This window comes from Sciurus vulgaris (assembly GCF_902686455.1).
Source record: "Sciurus vulgaris genome assembly, contig: HiC_scaffold_442_arrow_ctg1, whole genome shotgun sequence".
Classification (NCBI taxonomy): Eukaryota; Metazoa; Chordata; class Mammalia; order Rodentia; family Sciuridae; genus Sciurus; species Sciurus vulgaris.
The window spans coordinates 4,764,251-4,788,657 of NW_027632595.1; the positions used below are offsets into that span (position 1 = coordinate 4,764,251).

General features: G+C 38.1%; 1 pseudogene across 1 annotated transcript in view; it reads right to left on the reverse strand.

The window, feature by feature from the left end:
• Positions 1–5,407: 5,407 nt before the first annotated feature.
• Positions 5,408–24,407, reverse strand: part of LOC306652683 (5'-AMP-activated protein kinase subunit beta-2-like) — a 1,102,880-nt pseudogene continuing 1,083,880 nt past the window's right edge. Inside the window, exon 8 of the transcript in view lies at positions 5,408–5,592. The product of the transcript in view is annotated as a 5'-AMP-activated protein kinase subunit beta-2-like (transcript). The remainder of the gene's footprint in view (positions 5,593–24,407) is intronic.

The following is a 24,407-nucleotide window of genomic DNA, read 5'->3' on the forward strand; positions in this document are numbered from 1 at the left end:
GTAGAATGAAACTGATGTACAACAGCCAGTTTCTAAAGATGTTGCCATATCAATTCCAGATTCTGTCCTCAACTTTAGACTAAAACTTCTAACTCAGTAAACATCAATCCATTTACATTTCTTACAATTACAAAGGATGTGCATTTCAAACTGACTCAGCTGAAAACACCATTTAACTTCAACTTTAACAAAATCACCTTGATATTGCTTTCCAATTTCTCTTTCCAAGCTGACCCTAAACTCAAATGTAATTATTTATTGTTCTTTTGGAAACACTACCTTGATGGCTTACCTTAGATTTTTTGAACATCCAAGGTATTTGGCATTCCACTTTTGTTTAGGGAAAGATATTTTAGCTGTTGAAAAGCAATTCATTCCATTCTTTTTAGTTCAATGCCCCTAGGGATTTGTTTTTCACATTCCAAATATTGAACACTGGAATTTTAAGTGTGAGAATCAGCAGTCTGCAAGGACTCTGACTTCCTAGAAATAGCTCAGAACTTTATACTCTGAGAAACTTCCACATCCCTGGACAAGAGAAAGAGGCAAGTCCTTAAAGCTTGTAGAAGAGAAAGTCACATTTCTCTCTTTTGTTCCCATAAGCGCATTCTACTCACCTTATTTTTTCTCAGACACACTTCTCATGCACCTTCAAGGAGCAGGTAGGGCACAAGGATAATATCTTCTTTGAGTCCATCCTTTTGGAAGACCAGGAGAGAGGCTGCTTCTTCTTTCAATCCTGCCAAAATTAGTGTGCAAGAAACCAAATATCCTAGGTTACAGCAAATAAAGTTAATATTATTGGGCAAATAGGCCTGATTTATGGAGTGTGTATGGGTCTTGTAATAGTGAGGTATGCACCACAAGATTCTATGGTGTAAAAGAATGTCCTCAATTTACAGGATATTGGAAAAACAGATGGAACGTTCATAGCATTTTCTGTGTTCTTACATAACATAGTTTGGTCATATAATTTAAACAATTATTTCCCAATTTAAATAATTCTATAAATACCCAAGTAAATTTGTTAAAATTGGATATAGTTTTAGAGATTTTCATAAAATAAAAAAGATATGTGAGCAATTCTACTGACAATACAAATACATTTGATTTAAAGAGTCACAAAGATATATTCAAATAAGTGACTTTCTTGACAATATTTCGGACATGGCTAGGGTTAGAACCTATACAGTTAATTTTCTAACTGTATTCAAGTCTAATAATTTATATTTTACTTCTGTCAATATGAAATGAGTTACTCATCTTGAAAATGTAAAATAAAACTGTCTATTTCTACTACATGTGATGCTCAAAAAATTACCTGAGTTCATCATAAAAAGCATTTAGAATTATTAATGAAAATGGCAAGCTTTCAATAAATGCTTTTGCTAGTATGGACAAACACCTTCTAAATAAATTCCCTTTTTGTCTTTCATTTCAATTTGTCACTGACTAACAGTGATGTACTTTCATCAATATTGTAGGCGCATCCACTTTATTTCTACTAGGATTTCTGCTGCTTGTGAATTTTAAAATTAATTTTACATAGGATAAATTTATGTATTAGGTAGATAGTGTTAATGATAAGGAAAGTAGAACACTATAGTTGCCTTTAAATATAAAAGATGAGTCCTTTAATTATAAACATAAAAACTTGATTTTGTACAGTGTATGATTACTTGACAAGTGTGATTTAAACAATAATCTGCACAATTTGACAAATTTACTATTAAAAGCTTTATTGTGATTAAACAAGTTGAAGGTGAATGAAAGGCTATAATGGTTCTACCATAGAGAAAAAACAAAACAGAATAATTTCATATAATTGCATATAGTTTGTATTAATGAAGTCATTTGATAAATTCTAGTCTAAAAATGTGAATCAACACATATTCTTAAAATGAGTGATTTACTGGACTAATGAAATCAGCCCTTAATTATTGGGCATAGGAAGTCCTTGAAATTTGGTCAATCTGATAAGTACAAATGTTTGCTAACACATGAAAATTCATTTTGTTGAAATATAATAATATTTCATGAATCATAATCATAGTTTATGTTATCAGTAAGATATAAAATCTTGCAACTTTTATTTCCATAATTTTGTGAATAATATTCTTAAATTTTTATAGTTTATTATTTATTAAATATTTTTTCATGAGAAATAAAGTAAAAAAAGATAATTACTACATATAAATGTATATAACAGATTTTCCTGATGATTTCTTAAAATTATCCTTTAGCACATTTATGCCAACCAGAAAAACAAAATTTAATGTATTTATGACATAACACCCTGAAATGTACCAAAATGAAACTAAGTAAAACATAGTATGAGGTGATTAGTTTCCCAAAATGAGGAGATTGTGCAATTTATAATTCATTCCAAGTTAATTATTTTAGAATGTAGATGTTTAATTATACCAGTTTTACAAAAAAGTGGTATTGTCTGCTATAAACCAGGATACCACAATTGGATAATCACCATAAAAACGAATGTAAAAAATACACACTTGTGTTTTATTATATAATATGTATGTTATGTATGTACACATATACACTATTATTTCATATTATTTATGTAGTATATATAACTGTATATACAATTCATGAAAATGTGTATGTGTACATATTTATTTATTTATCTGTTTAGTGAATGCTTTTTAAACTGTTAGGTAAATACTAAATGGAAGGAAAAAAAACACTGGTCCAATTCAAATAATAAGAATTTGCTTTTAAATAGTTGCTTTTGTACAGTTCTCTATAGAATTGACTGAGTTGAGCAGTTTATTTAACTTGCCCTTTCAGAAAAGCAAATACCTTTAGTTTTCTTTCTTTTTTATGTTTCTAGGCAAATTTTATTGGTAGAAAGAGCTCCCTCCATAGACACCTAGTGTAGTTGTGCCAGGCTAGCTCAGATGCTGGTAAGGATGTGGACTCAAGACCCCTACACTCTGGGAGTTGAGTGGAACAGCCTGCAAACTTGTTAATTGCGGGAACAGCCATACATTTTATAGTCTTCTAACCCAATCACAAAGTGTCCTGAGGGATCAGACCACCAGGTTCCTATATGGATTAGCTTGGTAACATTAAGTCAACTTGGGGCAGTTGTTTATTTTCCTAGGTAGAAGAAGCAGAATGCTCCTCCCTGCAAGTTTTTCATACACACTGGGACATTCACTGTTGCTAGCCAAGAACTAGGATTTCTCCCAAACTTTCCCCCATTTTTATTAATTTGGACAAGTCACTCTTTAAGGACGACTTGATTGACCTGACCCTTGTGATTCTTTTGTTGAAAATGGACCACAATCATTTAAGAACTGCAAGTATTATAAGGAAGAGTAGGCAGGGTAATCATAATATTATATTAGGATATTAAGCAGGTTCTATTTAAAGGTAATAACATAGACTTCTCCTGGGAGGGAGAAGTGGGCCACAGATGATTTTCTAAAGTCCCAAGTGAGCACCCCTACATTCTTTATAGGTTAAGGTCTCTTTTGTTCTCCAGTTCTTTCCCCCTTTATCTCTTCTTCCTGCCCATGTGACTAGGCCTGGTTGTACAGGAAGATGCAAAAAGTGAGAAGTGAATGGCAGGGGAAGGGCCAAAGTGATTCAGCCAGGTAAGTCTGGTATTAAATAGGCTTGGCAGATCCTTGACATTCCATTCTCATAGGAACAGTCTCCAACTTCCAGAGGCAGATGGCTTTCTTGGCCTCCATTTCCTCCATTTGAGTTGATCCCCTATTTCTACACTAACTTCCTGTCTGCAATTATGGTCTTATTTCCCCACTTTGCTTTAGGAACTCTTTACTGCTATAAGGAAAGGGAGCAATGACTGCTCTGGCTCCTCTGAGGTGAAAGGGGGTGACATGGGGCAAGCAGTTTGGGGTTCTCTTTTAGAAACTGGGTCAATGGAGGGGTCCATGGTAGAAGTCTGTTTGGGGAAGAGCAGGTTGTAAAGTCATCTGGTGGTGGGTGCTTCCATGAGAGAGAAACAAAAAACATGAATATTAAAATGAGATTAATACGAAATAAATATTGCAGCATCTGGAACATGTCATGAAGATGACAGAAGTCAATACTCACTAGGAGGTGGAAGAACTGAGAAATTGTTTCCATAACAAGGCCTAACAAAGGCTGGAGAGGACAAGGACTTTATGTGGGAACCTTAACATTGTCCAAGGTACTGGGAATGTAAAAAACACATTTAAATACTAATGTCATTGATGTCCCCAGAAAATATAACTAAACTAGTTAAGGTCATCTGATGTTGGGGGCTATGCCATGTGGACTACACCAAGATGGTGCCTGGAGCCAGCCAGAGGTTGTTTTGATCACATCAGTGATGAGGAGGTTGATTAACATAAGCACACCCAGGTGACTTATCATTGGCTGTATTCAATTAAGTCCATGCACACAACACGTGCACAGGTGTTCCCGAGTGCTCCTGATCGTGTCTGCTCATTTTGAACTTTACCATGATTGGACAGCTAACTCCTCACCTGATCTTCACATAATTGATGTCAGCCCTACCCTTCACCTCTTGGAGGGGATATAAGCCAGCTCTCCTCAAGCACCAGGGTTCCTGGCTTTCCTGAATCTCCAATAAACCGTTCCAAATTCAAGAGTCTCGCTACTCTTTCGTCTTCCATGCCAAATTGACTTTGCTGGACGGCATCAAATGGTGGTCCATATGGGTACTCTCTGTATTTGAATGCTGCATATGGGGAGTGCTGCGTACAGGGAATTCTGTGTTTGGAACCTCTGCATTTGTCTCCCATCCCAAGAACTCAAATGGTAAGTAGCGAGGTAAGCTGCAGCCCCTGTCTCTAAGGCAGTTGGATGCTCAGGATAGCAGACCAGGTAGTGAAGTGCAAAAGTGCATGTATTTTGTGTTGCTTGTGTGTTTGTCAAATTCAAGAGTCTTGCTAACTGTCTATCCAAATGGTAAGTAGCGAGGTAAGCTGAGGCCCTGTCTCTCTCTGAGGCAGTTAGGTGCTCAGGATAGCTGGCCAGGTGAAGTTGAGCCCCTGTCTCGAGGGCAGTTAGGTGCTCAGGTAAGCTGAGGCCCTGTCTCTCTCTAAGGCAGTTAAGCACTCAGGATAGCTGGCCAGGTGATGAAATACAAAGAGGAAAGGAGCTCCGGAGTGCATGCATTTAGTATTGTTTGTGTGTTTGTACTACTGTTAGTGTGGTCTTTGTTTGTCCTGTATCAAATTTATTTAGTAGTAAAAGATGGGTTTGGAAACATCATGAAATCAGTCTGGAAGGATGATTCAAAAAGGAGGCATAAAAAATATATTACAAGAAGGAGGTTCTGAGGAGGAGGGAAATACTGGGGAGGAACTAGAAAATAAGTGAGTTAATGTTGAAAAGTTGCTAAAAGGCAGGAAAGACCATGAGATAATTACTCCCTCAGCTCCCCCTTATGATAAAAGGTGGGAGGAACCAACATTTTGTTGGTACTCTTGTCGGTCATGTTGTGGTGGAGTCCCAAGTGATACCGGGGATCGCTGGGACCCTGTGGAAGGCCCATTGAGACTGTTCTGCCCAGTCTTGGTGGACAGTCAGGGGCAGTGATTTCATCAGGCCCTAGAATTTAAAAGAGTAAAAAATATTAAAGAGGTAGTCACTGCCTATTGGCCCCAAGCTCCGTTTACCGTGAGTATGGTGGAATCCATCACAACACTTAATTTGACTCCTAGTGATTGGGTGAGTATGTGTTGAGTGTTTTTGCATGGTGGACAATATTTAATGTGGAAAGTAACCAATCAAGAGCTCTGTGCAGAAACAGCTCATAGAAAGGCAGCCACAGGTTTCTATCAGTGAAACCTAGATATGTAGCTGGAACAAGGACTGTATGCTGAACAACAGCAACAAGTTACATATGATCCAGTGGTCTATCTTTAGATAGCTAATACCACTGTTAGAGCCTGGAAAACATTACAAGGTTATGGGGATTTGTAAGGACAATTATCCAAAGTTATACAGGGCTCAAATGAACCATATGGAGAGTTTGTAGACCATCTGTTACAAAGAGCAGGCAGAGTGTTTGGGGATTCAGAACAAGCAATGTCTTTAATAAAACAGTTAGCATATGAACAAGCTAATAAATGGTGCAGAGAAGCAATAAGGCCATGGAAAAATAAGAATCTCAATACCTATTTAAAAATATGCAGAGATATTAATGAGTCAGCTATACAGAGTCAAGTACTAGCAGCTGATGTCACTCAAGGAGTAGCTCAAGCTATGGGGGCCAAATCCGAAAGCTGTTTTTCATGTGGACAGCCAGGACATTTTAAAAGGGACTGTCCAAACCCAAGACATAGTACATACAAAAAAAAAAAAAAAATGCCCAGAATATGTCCAAAATGTAAAAAGGAAAACATTGGGCAAGTGAGTGTAAATTTGTAGTTGACATTGAAGGAAAACCACTCCCAAAAAATGAGATGAGGGGCCCTTGGGCTCAGGCCCCACAAATATTTGAAATATTTGGAGCCCTGAAGGAAGGACAGCGGATCCCATCAGAGTGATTCCTTGAACCCATTGTCCGTTGGTTCCCTTATTGGACGTACAGTAGGGGGCACAGGACTGGACCTCTGTGCCACTGCCAGAGTAGTACTAACTCCAGAAATGGGGGATCAATTAATACCTATGGTTACCTATGGACCTCTTAAATCGGGGACAGGTTTACTATTAGGGTGCAGTTCTGCTGCCCTAAGAGGACTCCATATAACACTGGGAGTAATTGATCCAGATTATGAGGGAGAGATAAAAATAATGGTCATTTGCCTGAAAGGTATTTCTGTTATAAATCAGGGGGATAAAATAGCACAAATACTGGTGATACCCAGTGAACATGACAAATATTTAGCAAAAAGGAATAAAAAAAATAAATCAGGGTTTGGATCCACAGGGGAACCTATGACCATGGTTGCCTTAGATCTAAACACTCGTCCCATGTATACTATAAGAACAAAAAGAAATTTAATGAGTTATTAGACACTGGAGCTGATCTTAGTATCATAACATTGACCCAATGGCCAAAAGATTGGCCTCTTCAAAAGGCTGACCAGACCTTACCAGGTTTGGGGGGTTGCCTCAAACCCGCTGTGGAGTGCACAGTTATTGAAATGGACAGATACAGAAGGAAATTACAGTACTTTCTAACCCTATGTCTTAAGAGATATTCGTTAATTTATGGGGGAGAGACACATTAAGACAATTACAGATCAAGTTGACTAATGAACATACGCATATCAACCCAATAGCTTGTAATATCATGGTGAACCAGGGATTCATATCTGGAAAAGGACTGGGAGCACATTCACAGGGAATGACTGAACCCATACATGCTATGAGGAGAAGTAATAAAGAGGGACTGGGTTTTCAGAGGGGGTCACTGAGCCAATAAAAATTACATGGAAATCACAAAAGACTGTTTGGATACCTCAGTGGCCCCTCAATACTCAAAAGTTAAAAGCAGCCAGAGAGTTAGTAAGATAACAACTGGCCTTAGGCCATCTACAACCTTCTACATCTCCTTTCAATACACCTATCTTTATAATTAAAAAGAAATCAGGAAAGTGGTGACTCCTCCAAGATCTTAGGCCAATTAATAATCAAATGGTAATAATGGGAGCAGCTCAATCTGGACTCCCTCAATTGTCTGCTATTCTGAAGGATTGGAGAGTTATAGTTTTAGACATAAAAGATTGCTTCTTTTCTATACCACTTCATAATGAAGATACCTACAGATTTGCTTTTATTGTACCAGCTAGTAACCATGAAGGATCTGATCAAAGATATGAATGGACAGTATTGCTGTGAGGCATGGTCAACAGCCGCACTATGTGTCAGGTCTGTGTAGACAAAGCTTTACAGCCCATTAAAAAATCTGATAAAGACCTAAAGATCTATCATTACATGGATGATGTCTTATTAGCTCATCCTGAATAAGACAAACTTTTCAGAGTATATTATGGGCTGGTCAAAAATCTTCTTCGATTCAGATTAGAGATAGCAGAGGATAAATTAGAGTTCTTGCCCCATTACCTACCTTGATGCCATTATTGACAAAACCTTAATATGACCCCAAAAGGTTACCTTTAGGATGGATAGATTAAAAACTTTAAGCGATTTCCAGAAACTTTTGGGAGATATAAACTGGATAAGACCATATTTAAAATTAACAACTGAAGACCTTGGTCCATTATTTGATATTCTTAAGGGAAGTTGTGGTCCCTCCTCGCCCTGGGAAATTACCACAGAAGCTAGAAAAGCATTATGTAAGGTAGAAGATGCTATTACTAAGGCACATTTAGATCAGGTAGATATAACTAAGCCTATATTACTGATAATCATAGCCACCATAGAAAGTCCTACAGGAGTCTTCTGGAAATAAGGACCTATTTACTGGGTCCATCTTCACAATGGCCAAAAGATAACTCTAGTGAATTATCCAGAATTAGTGTTAAAGATAATAGAAAGACAGTAACTAATGCTATAGGAATTTTTGGCATTATTCCAAAAAAATTATCACTCCTTACAAACCAGACCCATTCATATTTCCTGAAGTCACCAGAAAAGATCCCATATCAAATGTTATAACTTGCTTTTCTGATGGGTCCAGTAATGGAACAGCTACTATAGTCATGCCGACACAGACATTTACTTTTCTTTATCCTCCAGTCTGCCCAGAAGATAGAGCTTCTAGCTGTTTGTCTTCTTTTTCAAATGTTCCCAAATCAGCCATTTAACCTGTTCTCTGACAGCAACTATATAGTCAATGCTGTAAATATCATGAAAATTGTACCAAATATATCCTCAGCATCTACCATTCATTCCTCATTATCTACAATTCAAAAGTCAATTTGGGAACATAAGAAACCATTTTTTGTTCGACATATTAGGGCTCATACCAGGTTACCAGGACCTCTCAGTATGGGTAACACTATAGCAGACTTAGTTACTAGAGATGTACATATTTTTTCCATGTTCTTAGAAGCAGAAAATTTTCATAAAAACTTCCATGTTAACACTAACACTCTTCAAAAACGTTTTAGATTGAATAAGGAACAAGCTAGAACTATTGTCAAAAATTGTCAACATTGTGTCACTTATCTGCCTTACCTCAAAATGGTGTTAACCCTAGAGGATTATAAGCCAACCATATATGACAAATGGATGTTACTCATATCCCAGAATTTGGAAAGATTAGATACATGCATGTGTCCATAGGTACTTATTCAGGATTTATTATGGCCTCCTTACAGTCAGGTGGAAAAGCAAAAGATATTATAAATCACTGCCTATATACCTTTTCTATTCTGGGCGTTCCAAAAACAATAAAAACAGACAATGGTCCAGGCTATACATTCTTAACCTTTAAACAGTTTTGTTCTACATTTAGTATATATCATGTCACAGGTAATCCTTATAACCCCCAGGGACAAGGAATTATATAAAGAGCTCATCTAACCATTAAGAACTTATTAATAAAACAAAAAGGAGGAATAGGGGAGTCATATCCACCTAAGAACAGATTATCCATAGCCCTTTTTACCTTAAATTTTTTGAATTTGGATAAATCAGGAAAATCAGCAATGGATCGACATGCTGCAGTTAACACTGACAAAAAGCCACAAGCTTTATGGAAAGATGTTGTAACAGGAAAATGGAAAAGACCTTCCCCAGTCTTGATTTGGGGAAGAGGGCATGTGTGTGTATTTCCACAGGAAGAAAAAACGCCAATTTGGATTCCATAAAGGCTAGTCCAAGCAGTTAAGATGGTTCATCAAGATGCAGCCGAACCCTCTGGGTATCCTGCCGCTACTGATGATTGTGGTGAGTTTCGTCCAGGGTGAACAGTTCTGGAAAATAGTCAGCGTATTGCCTTGACTGGTTTCAGTCTCTCAAGGTGGTGCAGTCTTCCCTCAGTTCTTTTCCATGAATCTACTGGGCAAACTACCCTTAGGTGCTCATCACCATTAGACTCCGAATTTGCCCTGAATTTATTGCTAGAGAATGCATTATGCCTCGCCTTTAGCATTGGCACTCGTTGTGTACAGTTGATTAATCATACTTTGGCAGATATTACCTTAAATAAAGAAAACAACTTCAATACAAATGCCACTGGTTACATGCCCAAAGCTATTAGTAATAAGACTGATTTTCATATCCATTGGTATAGCCATTGCCAGTCCTTCAAAAAGCCTATTACTTGGCCTCTCTTATGGGAAGCTTTTCAGCACCTAGGACCTGATAAAAAGGTCTCCAGTAATCTGGCTTTTGGACCTTGGTATTTGCCTAATCAGATATATATCACATCTCAAAGTACAAAAGATTTTATAGAAAATTTGGAATATAAAGGCAATTTCAAGTCCTTATCCATCTGGTCCTTATGCGGAACTAAGGCATGTACGGATATAAGCCCCCTGGCTTTTGTAAAAGGAGGGTCTATAAGTAAAGGAAAGTGCACTGATCAAAAGGTTAATGGAGTTAATACTGAAGTATGTATAGAGAGTGAAATGATTGTTTTTTCATGTACTCCTGTGTGCCTAGCTCTCCCTTTCCTTTTTGTGCCTTTTTTTCTTTTTTTTTTTTTTCTTTTTGTGACTTTTAATGAGAACTTCTCTAGACAGTTATTTTCACAGATCACACAACAATGGACAGATGCATTCGATGAGCTGGTAACAAGGCTTTGATGGCAGATCCTCGCCATAAACACCACTAAGGTGGAAGTCAAACTGGGAGGGCTTATCATGGGAGCATTAGATAAACTAACACAATTTGGCACCAAATTTGGGGGACTCTTAAGTCCCACACTAATAAGCTTGGGTATGCTTGTGTTAATTCTATTCTACATTTACAAACACTTCAAAACCAGTCAACAGGCTCATAATGTGATCATAAAACAGGCCATGGCCGCCCTTGAAGCGGAACAATATCCCAACATATGTCTTAGTATGTTGGGTCGGTAGTTAAAGACAGGTAACCACAGGAAAACAGTGTACCAACCTAAGACAGAAGGGCCAACTCCACTTTGGTATCCTTTGATGACGGGTAAAAAAAGGATGTTGATTCCTGGGACCTAAGACAGATGCGATCCCTGCCATCTTCATTTTTATTTCATATAATGAAGAGGGGAGATTTTTGGGGCTATGCCATGCAGACTATGCCAAGATGGTGCCTGGCAGCCAGCCAGAGGTTGTTGTGTTCACATCAGTGATGAGGAGGTTGATTAACATAAGCACACCCAGGTGATTTATCATTGGCCATATTCAATTAAGTCCACGTGCACAACACGTGCAGATGTTCCCAAGTGCTCCTAATTGTGCCTGCTCATTTTGACCTTTACCATGATTGGACAGCTAGCTCCTCCCCTAATCTTCACATAATTGGCATCAGTCCTACACTTCACCTCTTGAAGGGGAATTAAGCCGGCTCTCCTCGAGCGTCAGTGTTCCCAGGTTTCCTGAATCTCCAATGAACCATTCCAAATTCAAGAGCCTTGCTACTCATTTGTCTCCTGCACCAAATTGACTCTGCTGGATGGCATCAATCTGATTTTGTAAAATGTCCTTTTATTGGTATAACTTGTGTTTAGTAGAGATCTCCATATTTCAGTAACTTAGGGCTAGATAATCATACTAGCAAACATAAATTAAGTCTACCTGTGTAGCTTAGGAAGGTCTATAGGCCTTAAATTGTCTAAAAATTTCTTACTCTGGCAGTTTCTCTTGAGAGTTATCAGGCACATTTGCCTAGGAATCTGTCTTCTGTAATTTCCAAACTTTACTTATTCTAGTATGCTAACAAGTGTATTTTATAAGTTACATTTAACTATTTTTCCTTTAAATGCCCAAGAATATTTTGATTTTAACTGTTTTTCTAGATGTTTAAGATCAAGCTGGTCAAATTAACTTGTTTCTGTCTTGTTTAGAGTCAGCTGAGCTCTCACAGGGGTCACTTATGGGAAACTTGAGAGCAGCTTCTTAGCTCCTTTAGTGCCATTTTCTAGGTAAGGTCTCCTTGATGAGACAGCTTCCCTTAGAAGCAATGACCCTCCTCTGCAGCAAGTGCACTTATTGGGTTTTCATCCTCCAGTGGTCTCATCAATTTTCTTGGTTGGGAGGTTGTGTGACCAAGAGTTGCAAAGCTCCGCAGAGAAATCCTCTTGTTCCCTGAATTCAGGCTGATTTTGAGGGCAACAGCCAAATACTGTGTTTTCTTGGCCTCAGTATTTAATGTCAATCTCTAAGGTTGATCTTAAATATCAAGCAAGCCAGTCTCACCAGTCATAAAGTAAGAGTACTGGGCTTTAATGTCAATGTCTGTAACTTTGCAGTTATTTACTATCTTAAGTGTTCTAATTCTGATGGTGAGTTTGACTTCTTTAAATATCATTTCAAGTTTACATATATTGTTTCCTGAGTCTATATGAGCATTAGTCAACACAATTTAACATTATATCCAATACACGAATCAAAGAAAGGTTGAGAGCTCTTACCTTTTCTTTTGTGTGGAAAAGTGGCAAAATGTTTTATGTTTCATGATATTAACCTTTAAAGAAATCAAAATCTCAGTAACTTTAAGAAATACATTTCATTTGAATTTTTTATTTCAGTGTAAAAAGTAACAAATTTTACATATAGCCTACTGATAATAAGTCCTGTAATAGAGCATTAAATGATAGAAAAAATCCTCAATATAATTTACTGTTTTTAAATTTAAAATTACCATTAGAGAGAAGTTTAATTTGGAGAAAAGCAGCTTGATAAATTTCTGCTTTAAAGACTTGTATATCTGCAAGAAATGAACACATTTAATATACAAATAATGACCATTCTAATTACCTTAATACATTTATATTAGCCAAATTTGTTTTTTTAAAGAAAACTGTAGACTGTGTTTCATAGTATAGTACTCTAACAGTTGTTGTTTAACCATAACTGTATTAACCACAATTTTCCAGAGTAATTGTTCTAAAGAAGAAAACTTAAAAGACATGATGTTAAGAGTAAATTAGTGTTTCTAAGAAATCCTTGTAATTTTAACACATAGATTAAACTTTTGGTTTATATCAGGAAATTAGTATTTGACCTTAGAAAAAATCTTAAGAATCTTTAACTGATAGTCTCACATATATATAACTAACTTAGTTACACACATACTTGTTGAAATTTACCCTTTGCTTACAGACTGTGTTAACACTTACTTAGACCCTCATGTTTACCACATAGGCATTTTCTTACCCAGAAACATTTTTTTTCACAAAATATATTTTCATATGTAGAGCCTTTTGTTTTTTCTTTCCTTCTGTTGACCCTTTGTTGTTCACATCCTGAAACAACTCTTATGTAATTTCTGAATTTAGCTAAATCACTCCACTTTAACAAGATTAAACACTTTGTTGTTTATATACACTAATTGAAACAGTTGAAACTTTTGAAGCCCTTTGTATATAGAATTGTACCTGTTGGACTTAACTCTTCGTTACCTCTATTAGTGATGACACAAAGCAATTTTAAACACTTTTTATTCACCAATCTATGAAAACACCAATAACATCTAAGTATGTTATCCCCTGGAATTTAAGGAGTTAAGAGTATTCAATGTTATTTAATAATTAGCAATTACATTTGCAAATTAATAATATGTCTCTAACAAACACATTTGAGTAATCTTGTATATATTAAGTCTAATTAATTTATTTTACTGTAAAACCAAGATATCAGACCAGTGTATAAACAGTATGTGCTGACTCTGTTGAAGAAAGTCCTAGAAACAGTTGATATTACACATTTATAAACAATATTTTATTAATTTGACCAACTAGAGACTTGTGAGTTTTTTCCAAAGAACTTTTACATTTATTAGTTTACCCAATTTAAATTGAACTATTTTAAATCATGTGAATTAAAACTATTTGGATCCATTTTTTAAATTTTAATTTTAAGCAGGCTTAATTTAAATATCATGTACATGACATTTACATGCACATAGACAACGTGACATCAGAAAACATGATATACACATAATCCAAATGAAAAGGACTTATAACGTTTATCTCCATTGAAATGTAAAATATGTTCAAAAATAACTCTAGAATTGAATTGAAAAAATAGAACTGATCAACAAATCATTAACCTACATATGTAGGATTGAAATTGTGAGCTAAAAATAGCATTTAAGGAAAAAAAAATACTCCTAGAAGAAAAATATGATAACGACCATTAATTATAGCATGAGAGATTGAGAAAGAGGAAGCAGAAAGAAGGGTGAGAGGGAGAGAGACCGTGAGTTCAGGGTAGCAGCCCAGGAGAAGTTTAAAAAGGACCCTTTTTTTTTTTTTCAGTGTCAGGTTGGTCCACCGCTGAGCCTGCCAAAGGCTTCAACAAGGTCAGGTGGGGAAAATTGCCTAGGGCTTTTTATCCCTTTTTTCCTGACTGGGAATCAGGTCAGGTTTGGATGCAGAAAATCTTGAAACACTATCTCCCACTATTTTTGAGGAATGGGGCTGCTATATCATACTACTTACTGTGACATGCCATGGACCTTTGGACTGATTAGGGTTATTTCCTCCACACCAGCCACCTCCCATGGGGATTTTCCTTTTCCAGTAGGTGGAGGTGTTGGTTCACTCTTTTGTTTGGAATGGGGGGGGGGGCATGAGGAATGTGATCAGACAGGTTCCTCTCTCAAAATTGATTGTTTAGGAATGTCCTGCTCTCCAGTTACTTGCAGAGAACGAAGAGGAGGAGCTGGAGAAGCATATATTTTGCTATCTGTGCTGTGTTTTCACCATTTTTCCTGGGGAGTGGGGGAACTACAGGTTTTGTTTCACTTTTTTCTATAGTCTGAGAGAATAAAATTGTTGGATCTACATTTTATGCTGCAAATGAATTATTGGAAGAAAGAAAACCCTTTTAAAGCTCTGTGCTTCATGGAGGGAACTCTGGAGGGAACAAGAGAGGGCAATTCATTCCAAAGATCTAGAGGAGGATGAGCAGATGGTGGGAGGCCTCTGTTATTATTGGTGACTGTCTCCTCCTCTTTAGAAGTTACAATGCTTAAAGTGGAGGCCTGAAGGGTCATTTTCTTGTCTTTTGGTTTCATTTTAAGGTCACACTGTGAGAGAAGTGCTTTTAAAGCAGCTGCGGAGCTCTCTGCATGGGGTGGGGGGGATTGGAGTAAACAAATCTCAAGAACAAAGAGAAGAACTATAAAGTAACCTGCATTGAGTATCCCTAAGCCAAAGTTAGGGGACCCACGGATGACTAAGGGAGCCTATCTTCTGACATACAAAGAAGTGTTTAGGATTCGATATGTCTCATGTTTACCAGGGAACTTCTGTGAGTTGTTATGTTACGGCCATATGTATGCATGGTGTCTCCGGTGAAAATCTCCACAGAGGGAGATGTGTTTCCAAATTGGGGGGGGGGGGTAAATCCCTTCTGTGAATTCATCAGGAGAACTGAAAGTGAAAGTAGAGCCACTGGCAGCTAGGGTGCATTACATGAGCCAGCAACGATGTGTGCCCTTTCTCAGGGATTAGGACAATCAGGACAAACAGGGAAGAAAAGGAGGGGGGTGGTCTTATGCTCACCCTTACAGGACCATCAGCACATCAAACATGAAGGTGCCCTTACCAAATCAGGGGGGACTTGTCAATCCCGAGGTGCGTGAGTAGATGAGGCATGTTGGGTGCCAAAATGTAGTTGTGCCAGGCTAGCTCAGATGCTGGTAAGGACGTGGAATAAAAGCCCCCAGACTCCGGGATTTGGGTGGACGCAGGCTTGTGGCGAGTGGCCTGGAAACTCATTTATTGTGGGAACAGCCATATATTGTATAGGCTTCAAGCCTATTCACAATGTGCCATGGGGAATCAGACCACCAGGTTCCTATATGGGTTCCCTTGGTAACATTGAGTCAACTTGGGGCAATTGTCTATTTTCCTAGTTAGGAGAAGTGGAACACTCCTCCCTGCAAGTTTTCCTTACACATTTGAGACATTCACTGCTGCTAGCCAAGAACTAGCATTTCTCCCAACAACCTAGAAAAAATATGCCATTAGATTATACTTGTTTTACTATTAATTTCTCTTTATTATTTATCCTGTGTGTTAAAGGGTCTTTCATATACCTTCAGGTAAAATCAGATACAAGTGGAAAAATTACTTCATTAATCTTTGATGTCCCAAGTTTCTTTTTTCTAGTTTAGACTGTAAAAGGGTTTCAAAAGTTTTTAATACTCTGTGTTTTAGTTTATTAATGTTACTTTTCACATATGACCTGGGACAATTTATAAAACTCTTGGTGTGATCTAACCCACATAGCCTAGAAAGAACTTTCAACTCTTCTATTTATACATTGATCAACAAAACTAAAATCGTATTAATAATCATAAGCAACAATCCCATCATCAGATGTTACTGTATCAATGCCCCCAAACAAAGTCCAAAGATTGAGGGTCTATATAATTTCCAAAGCACTCCTGATTATTCATTCCACACATGTTGGTTATATATACTCTGCAGCTATTTTCATAGATCAGAACACAGATTCAGTAGAGCTAAAATGATCCCTGGCCCACAGTAGTAAGCAAAGCAGTCAGGCTGGAGGCTGGGAAACTCGCACTTCTAATCCAGAGTGATGTTAGTTTAACATGTGGCCTTCTGTCACATCCCCTTTCTCCTCTAAAACATTAGGTAGATGCTGCCTTTTCATCCTGAAGTTATTTTTAACTAGGGAGAAATGACATTTTTTAACTCCTTTGATTTTCACACTGTGTATTTTTCCTCTGTGTTCTCACTCAGGCATCCTAAAATTGTCATACCCTAAATTTGACATGGAAAACAGAAGAGCTGGTCAAAAGATTATTTGGTGAAAGGAACATCTTGAGATTCAGGAACCTGGGAGCCGCTCAGTGTAATCAGGGTCTCTGGCCATTTTACATGGGCTATTTGAAGACAAGACACTTTGCCAACCTGTGCCCCTCAACCAGGAGCTCATGGAGGTCTGCCCCTGGTGGTTGTCAGTGTGTTCCTGGGTCAGAAGGTACACATTTCTCCACCATTGTAATTTCTTCCTTAACTGGGACAGTTCTAGGGTCTGCTCATGAATATGATATTGGAAGTTTCCAAAGTAGAATGCAGATAAATTTAAGTCTATAGAGTTTTACAATAGATCATATGAACTTTGACAGAGATTTTGGTGAGAACATACCCAAGGATCTCTCAAAGCAGAATTCCCTTAGCCTATAGTAAAAGGAAAAAAAGGGGTATGGGCAAACATAGACCTCCCCTGTATAAGAAAGTGCTCTGTAAGATCCCTAGAAATTCTCTAAAGTTAGGTGTCTTCCTGAATCTTCTACATAAGGATGCTCCTTCATTTTCTCATTTGGCCAGGGACATTTCCATGTGGTAATACACATAGTGCATTGTGCCAGGATGGAATGTAAACCATACACAAAATGTGTCCTGATTCACACAGCTGGGGTTAATGGGAACAATGAAAAGAAGAGACTGACAGACTCAAGAAGTCAGCAGCACTCTGGAAGTGATTTGGACTAAGAGTAAATGAGGCAGCACTTGTACATTGACTCCACCAAAGGTCACACAACTAGGTTGCTCAAATAAAAACATGCTTAATTTTATATTTGGTAATTATTTTAGCTTGGTGAATTTTGGAAAAGTGGAAATGAACCTTTTCAAAACAATTTTAGACATCATGCACATGATTTGTTGATTTGTAGTTTTATAATTATTTGGGTGGCAATTGCCTGCCAAGGGACTTCATGTTCTTTCTTGATCAAATGAGCTCTTAGTTCCCCCAACTGAACTGCCAGAGTTGATTCACAGACCTTCCTACCTGCCTGAACTGCACATAGCCCCCTGTCCTGAGCTTCTTAGCATCAACCTCTCTGCTAGCTCCACATCCTTGCACTGAAACTCTCCCCCAGCACATGATCATTGATGTCATTGTCCATTTCATGTTCTGAGAAGAGACAAATCGTTCTTCCTCAGTTGACAGCTGGAAATACTGCTGTAGGCACTGCCTTCAGAGGCAGGCAGGCCCACCCCAGGGACAATAGGAACTTCAAGTCCCAGGCTATATGCAGGGACCTCCACCTTTTGAAACCTCCCCAAATACATGGTATTTGATTATCCTCAATTTGTAGATGAGGAAAGAGAAGTTCAAAGACACAGAAAGTATCATAGGAGCGTAATTCAATGTATTTGGCAATCAGATTCACATCTGACTCTGAATCCTTGACTACTGTAATTACCAAAGCCCCATGAGTCAAATGCTAAGCTGGACATGAAGCACAGACCCTGCATACACTCAGGCTTCTAGCACTACAGAACTGAAGGTTCCCTTGTGCCCACAACTTCAAAAAACAAGTATCTCCAATGTAAAAAGTTTTATCTTGATACATTTGTGTAAAGTATAAGCCTTAAGACTGTAAATATCTGAAAGAAATTTGCCTAACACTAACAAAGTTTGTATTAAATGGGAAGTAAGAGAAGAGTAAACTATCAGTGTTTATGTCAGGTACTGATATAAAAACAGAATTAATACGTACATGACAATTCATGAGTGTATTATGATATACCACAAACAGTAGGAAACTGAAGAAAAGACAAGAAAACTGGATTACAGCCCAGGAGACTGGCTGGTGCCATACTCTATACAGAGTTAATAGGGTATTGAGGAATATATTTATTCATATTTCTCCTACAATTATACTATGATTTCAGGAAAAAAAATTACTAAAATATAATTTGACTTTTCCCAAAAATCATTTCTTGAATTCCTTAAAAACTTCCTCTACATTTTTAAAATTTCTTCCATATGAAAAAAAAAATGCCAATAAATTTTTGGAAAAAAATGTAGGTAAATGAGGCAAATTCAAGCCAGGTTATTACTTACCATAGTCATTAGCACAGGTTATTTTCCCATGATTCCCTTAGTCCCAACAGCCCACCTTACTGATAAGCCACTGGGCTCCCATTGCCAAGCTGAGAGTTGGAGGAATTGGCCTCCAACCTTCTAAGCACCCTGGGTTTTACTGGGACTGATGGTCTTCTTCACCTAGCTTCATTCTCATCTTGACCTCATAGCACATATTTCAGACCATACAGCAGCTTCTAGACTGGCTGACTACCTAGCAAGGTTAAGGTTCAACAGCTCAGGGACAGACCTATAGGGTGCTAAAAATTTTCTGATGTTTCAGAAACATTTTTGTGGTACAGGGATTGATCTTAGGATCACTCAACCAATGGGACATATACCCAGCCTTATTTTGTATTTTATTTAGAGACAGGGCCTCATTGAATTGCTTAGTGCCATGCTTTTCTGAGCCTGGCTTTGAAATTGCAATTCTCCTGCCTCAGCCTCCTGAGCCACTGGGACTACAGGGATGAACCACCACACCTGGAAGAAATTGTATATTGCACTGCAGGGAGAAGACTCTCCTGTATTCATAAGAAGAGACTGTGTCCCTGGAAATGGAGATTTCTCACCAGCAGAGTCCCTGGTCTTGAATTTGTCACTTCTGGATACTACTGTTTCAGTTAGCGCAAGACTGTACTTGAGCTCCTTCTACAAAGGTACTGTACACTGTAACACTCTTTACCAGCATAACCAGAAAATGTTGTCCACTTAGTACTCAACAGAAGCTGCAACTGACTGAAAATCATTAGTCCCAGACTCTTAGACCAACATAGTTGTTATAGGCCTGTAGGATCTGATATGATACAGAAAGAATGCTAGTCAAAAAGGTGTGAGCTATTCTTGATAAGAACAGGCAACTTATACCTCCTTTAGCAGTCAATAGCTGGGACATTAACCATATTCCCACTCTACACCTACGAGTAAATTAGAAGATGCTATAGTCTTTGTGCCTCGTTTTTACATTGCTAGTAAATTGAAGGTTAAATACCAATCCCTGATTTCTACAAATATGTTAAGGATGGAATTACATGAAAGAAGAAGAAAATCAATTTGGAGAACATCTTGTTTCTCAGAGAAAATAGCTGGTGATTCATCACTTGCTGACTATGACCTCATATACAATTTATGGTATTTTTGCCACTGGTTGACCAAAGAGAAGGTTGTAGATTTAGATATAAGGAATTTTTCATTGAGGTCTTAAAACTGCTGTTTGTTCCCTTTCATTTGAGACTACCATTCCTGTTGATTTCTGTTGAATCCAGGAGATTCATTTCTGCCTATAGAGCAGGTGAAGAGCTTACAGATACTGCCAAGATGACCCTTGAGAAAGAAAAGGTACAGTCTGGGACTGCAGTGAAGAAACCCAAACATGTCATGGGTTAAAGATAAATGAAATCATGGCTCCTTCCATGGAGTGATCCAAGATGGCAGACTAGAGGGTGACTGCATCTTCTGTTGCTCCAGAACCCAAGATTCAAGAAGGGGAGACATTGAGAGACTCAGACTAAAATAGAGCCATGGGGTGAGTCTCCCCCACTGGGTGAAGCTTGGCCCGGGTGGCAGGCCCAGATAGGGGCAACTTCACAGAGCAGGGCAAGGCAGCTAGAGTCTTCCCAGGTAGCCCTGCTCCCTCCAGCAGTGAGCTTCTCCCACACAGCCAGCTTCTCAGAGCAGCCCCCCCCCAGTGAGAGCCTTTCTACACAGAACCAGCTCCAAGTACCAGAGCCAGCAGTGAGCTCCAGCCCGCAGGCAGCTTCAGGGACCAGGACAGGGCAGCCAGGGACTTCCACAAGCAACCCTACCCACTCTAATGGCAGGTGCCTTTCAAGGCTAGCTTCTCAAAGCAGACCGCCCAGTGAGAGCCTTTCTACACAGAGCCAGCCACAAGTCCCAGAGCCAGCAGAGAGCTCTGGCCCGCAGGCAAACTCTGGGACCAGGGCAGGACAGCCAGAGACTTCTCCAGGTGACCCTGCTCCCTCCTGCAGCTGGCTCTTTCCACAGGACAATCCAAGATGGTGGACTAGAGGGTGACTGCATCTTCTGTCACTCCAAAACCCAGGATTCAAAAAGGGGAATCACTGAGAGACTTGGACTAAAATAGAGCCACGGGGTAAGTCTCCCCCACTGGGTGAAGCTCGGCCTTGGTGGCAGGCCCAGATAGGAGCAGCTTCTCAAAGCAGGGCAGGGCAGATAGAGTCTTCCCAAGGTACCACTGCTCCTTCCAGCAGTGGGCTCCTCCCTTACAGCCAACTTCTCTAAGCAGGTCCCCCAGTGAGATCCTTTCTGCACAGAACCAGCTCCAAGTCCAGAGCCACCGGTGAGCTCTGGCCCGCAGGCAAATTCAAGGATAAGGACAGGGCAGCCAGGGACTTCCCAAAGCAGCCCTGCACCCTCCAGCAGCAGGCTCCTTTTATGGCCAGCTTCTCAAATCAGACCGCCCAGTGAGAGTCTTTCCACACAGAGCCAGCTCCAAGCCCTGGAACCAGTAGCTGGCTAGGGGCAGCTTTCTTCAGAAGCACTGCATTATCAAGGTCCTCTAAAAATCCAGGCTATTGAAGGCTGGGAGGTGATACACTGGAAATCTACAGTGACACTATAAGCCAATAGAGGAAATCTGCAATATATATATTGGTCACTGACATCTGACCAATATGAGAAAACAAGGGAAGGAAATGTCCCAAATAAACTAGATGCTATATCAATAAAACCCAATGACAGCACAGCAGAAGAAATGTCAGAAAGGGAGTTCAGAATGTACATAATTAAAACAATCAGAAACAAATGAGAAGATGAAAGAGCAAATGCAGGCATTGAAGGAGGAGATGAAAGAGCAAATGCAGGCATTAAATGATCACACCAACAGTTAAAAGAGTAAATACAGGAAGCAAGAAATCATTTCAATAAAGAGTTAGAGATACTGAAAAAAAAAACAGATATCTTTGAAATGAAAACAATAAACCAAGTTAAAAACTCCATAGAAAGCATATCCAATAGGATAGAACACCTGGAACACAGAACCTCAGACATTGAAGAAAAAATATTTAATCTTGAAAACAAAGTGGACCAAACAGAGAAGATGATAAGAAATCATGAACAGAATCTACAAGAATTATGGGACACCATGAAAAGGCCAAATTTAAGAATTATTGGGATTGAGGAAGGCTTAGAGAAACAAACCAAAGGAATGAACAATCTATTCAATGAAATAATTTCAGAAAACTTCCAAATCTGAAGAATGAAATGGAAAACCAAATACAAGAGGCTTATAGGACTCCAAATATACAAAATTACAACAGACCCACACCAAGGCACATTATTATGAAAATATCTAACATAAAGACAAAATTTTAAAGGCTGTGAAAGAATCAAATTACATTCATGGTGAAACCATTAAGAGTATCAGCTGATTTTTTAATACAGACCCTAAAATCTAGAAGGGCCTGGAACAACATTTACTAAGTCCTGAAAGAAAATGGATGCCAATCAAGCATCTTACACCCAGCAAAGTTTACTTTCAGATTTGACGAAGAAATAAGATCCTTCCATAATAAACAAAACTAAAGGAAAGTATAAAAAGAAAGCCAGCATTACAGAACATTCTCAGCAAAATATTCCATGAGGAAGACATGAAAAACAACGATGCAAATCACCAACAGGAGGAACTAGCCTAAAGGAATAGCCAAATAAAGGAGAAACCTAATCATGTCAAAAAAAAAAAAAAATGAGTCAAATGACTGGGAATACAAATCATATCACAATAATAACCCTGAATATTAATGGCCTGAACTCATCAATCAAAAGACAAAGACTGTCAGATTGGATTAAAAAGAAAACTCCAACAATATGCTGCCTGCAAGAGACTCATCTCATAGAAAGAGATACCCATAGACTAAAGGTGAAAGGATAGGAAAAAACATACCATGCAAAAGGACACAATAAAAAAGCTGGAATATCGATCCTCATTTCAGATAATGTGGACTTCAAGCCAAAACTAGTCAGAAGGGATAAAGAAGGATATTACATACTGCTTAAGAGAAACAAATCAGCAAGACATAACAATCATAAATATCTATGCCCCGAATATTGGCTCATCCATGTACGTCAAACAAATTCTTAATTCAAGGAATCAAATAGACCACAAGACAATAATACTAGGTGATTTTAACACACCTCTCTCACCACTGGATAGATCGTCCAAACAAAAATTGAATAAAGAAACCTTAGATCTCAATAACACAATCAACAATTTAGACTTAACGGAAACATATAGAGTATACCATCCAACAAAGAACGAATACACTTTCTTCTCAGCAGGACACTGATCCTTCTCTAAAATAGATCATGTTTTATGCCACAAAGCTACTCTTAGCAAATACAAGAAGTTGGAGATACTACCTTATATTCTATCAGATCATAATGGATTGAAATTAGAAGTAAATGACAGAATAAAAAACAGAAACTTCTCCAATACCTGGAGATTAAATAATACAATATTATATTAAGAATGGATTACAGAAGACATCAGAAGGGAAATAAAAAATTCTTAGAAGTAAATGAGAACAAAGACACATCATATCAAAACCTCTGGGACACTATGAAAGCAGTACTTAGAGGAATATTAATTTCATGGGGTGTATTCAACAAAAGAAGTAGAAATCAAGAAATAAATGACTTAACACTACAGCTCAAAGCCCTAGAAAATGAAGAGCAGACCAACAACAAAAGTACTAGAAGGCAGTAAATAGTTAAAATCAGAGCTGAAATCAATGAAATTGAAAGAGAACAGACAATCAGAAAAATTAACAGAATAGTTGGTTCTTTGAAAAAATAAACAAAATTGATAAACCCTTAGCCACACTAAAAAAGAGAAAGAGGGAGAAAACTCAAATTACCAAAATTTGGAATGAACAAGGAAATATCACAACAGACATAAGTGAAATACAAAACATAATTAGAAGCTATTTTGAAAATCTATACTCCAACAAAACTGAAAACCTCGAAGACATCAACATATTTCTAGAGACATATGAATTACCTAAACTGAATGAGGAAGATATATGCAACTTAAATAAATCAATTTCAAGCAATGAAAGAGAAGAGGTCATCAAAAGCCTACCAACAAAGAAAAGCCTGGGACCAGATGGGTTCTCAGCCGAGTTCTACAAAACATTTGAAGAAAAGCTCATTCCAATACTCCTCAAAGTATTCCATGAAATAGAAGAGGAGGGAACCCTCCCAATCTCATTCTATGAAGCCAATATCACTGATACCTAAGCCAGAGAGAGACACATCGAGGAAAGAAAATTTGAGACCAATATCCTTAATGAACATCAACACAAAAATTCTCAACAAAATTTTAGCAAATTGCATACAAAAATATATTAAGAGGATAGTGCACCACGATCAAGTGGGTTTTATCCCAGGGATGCAAGGTTGGTTCAACATCAG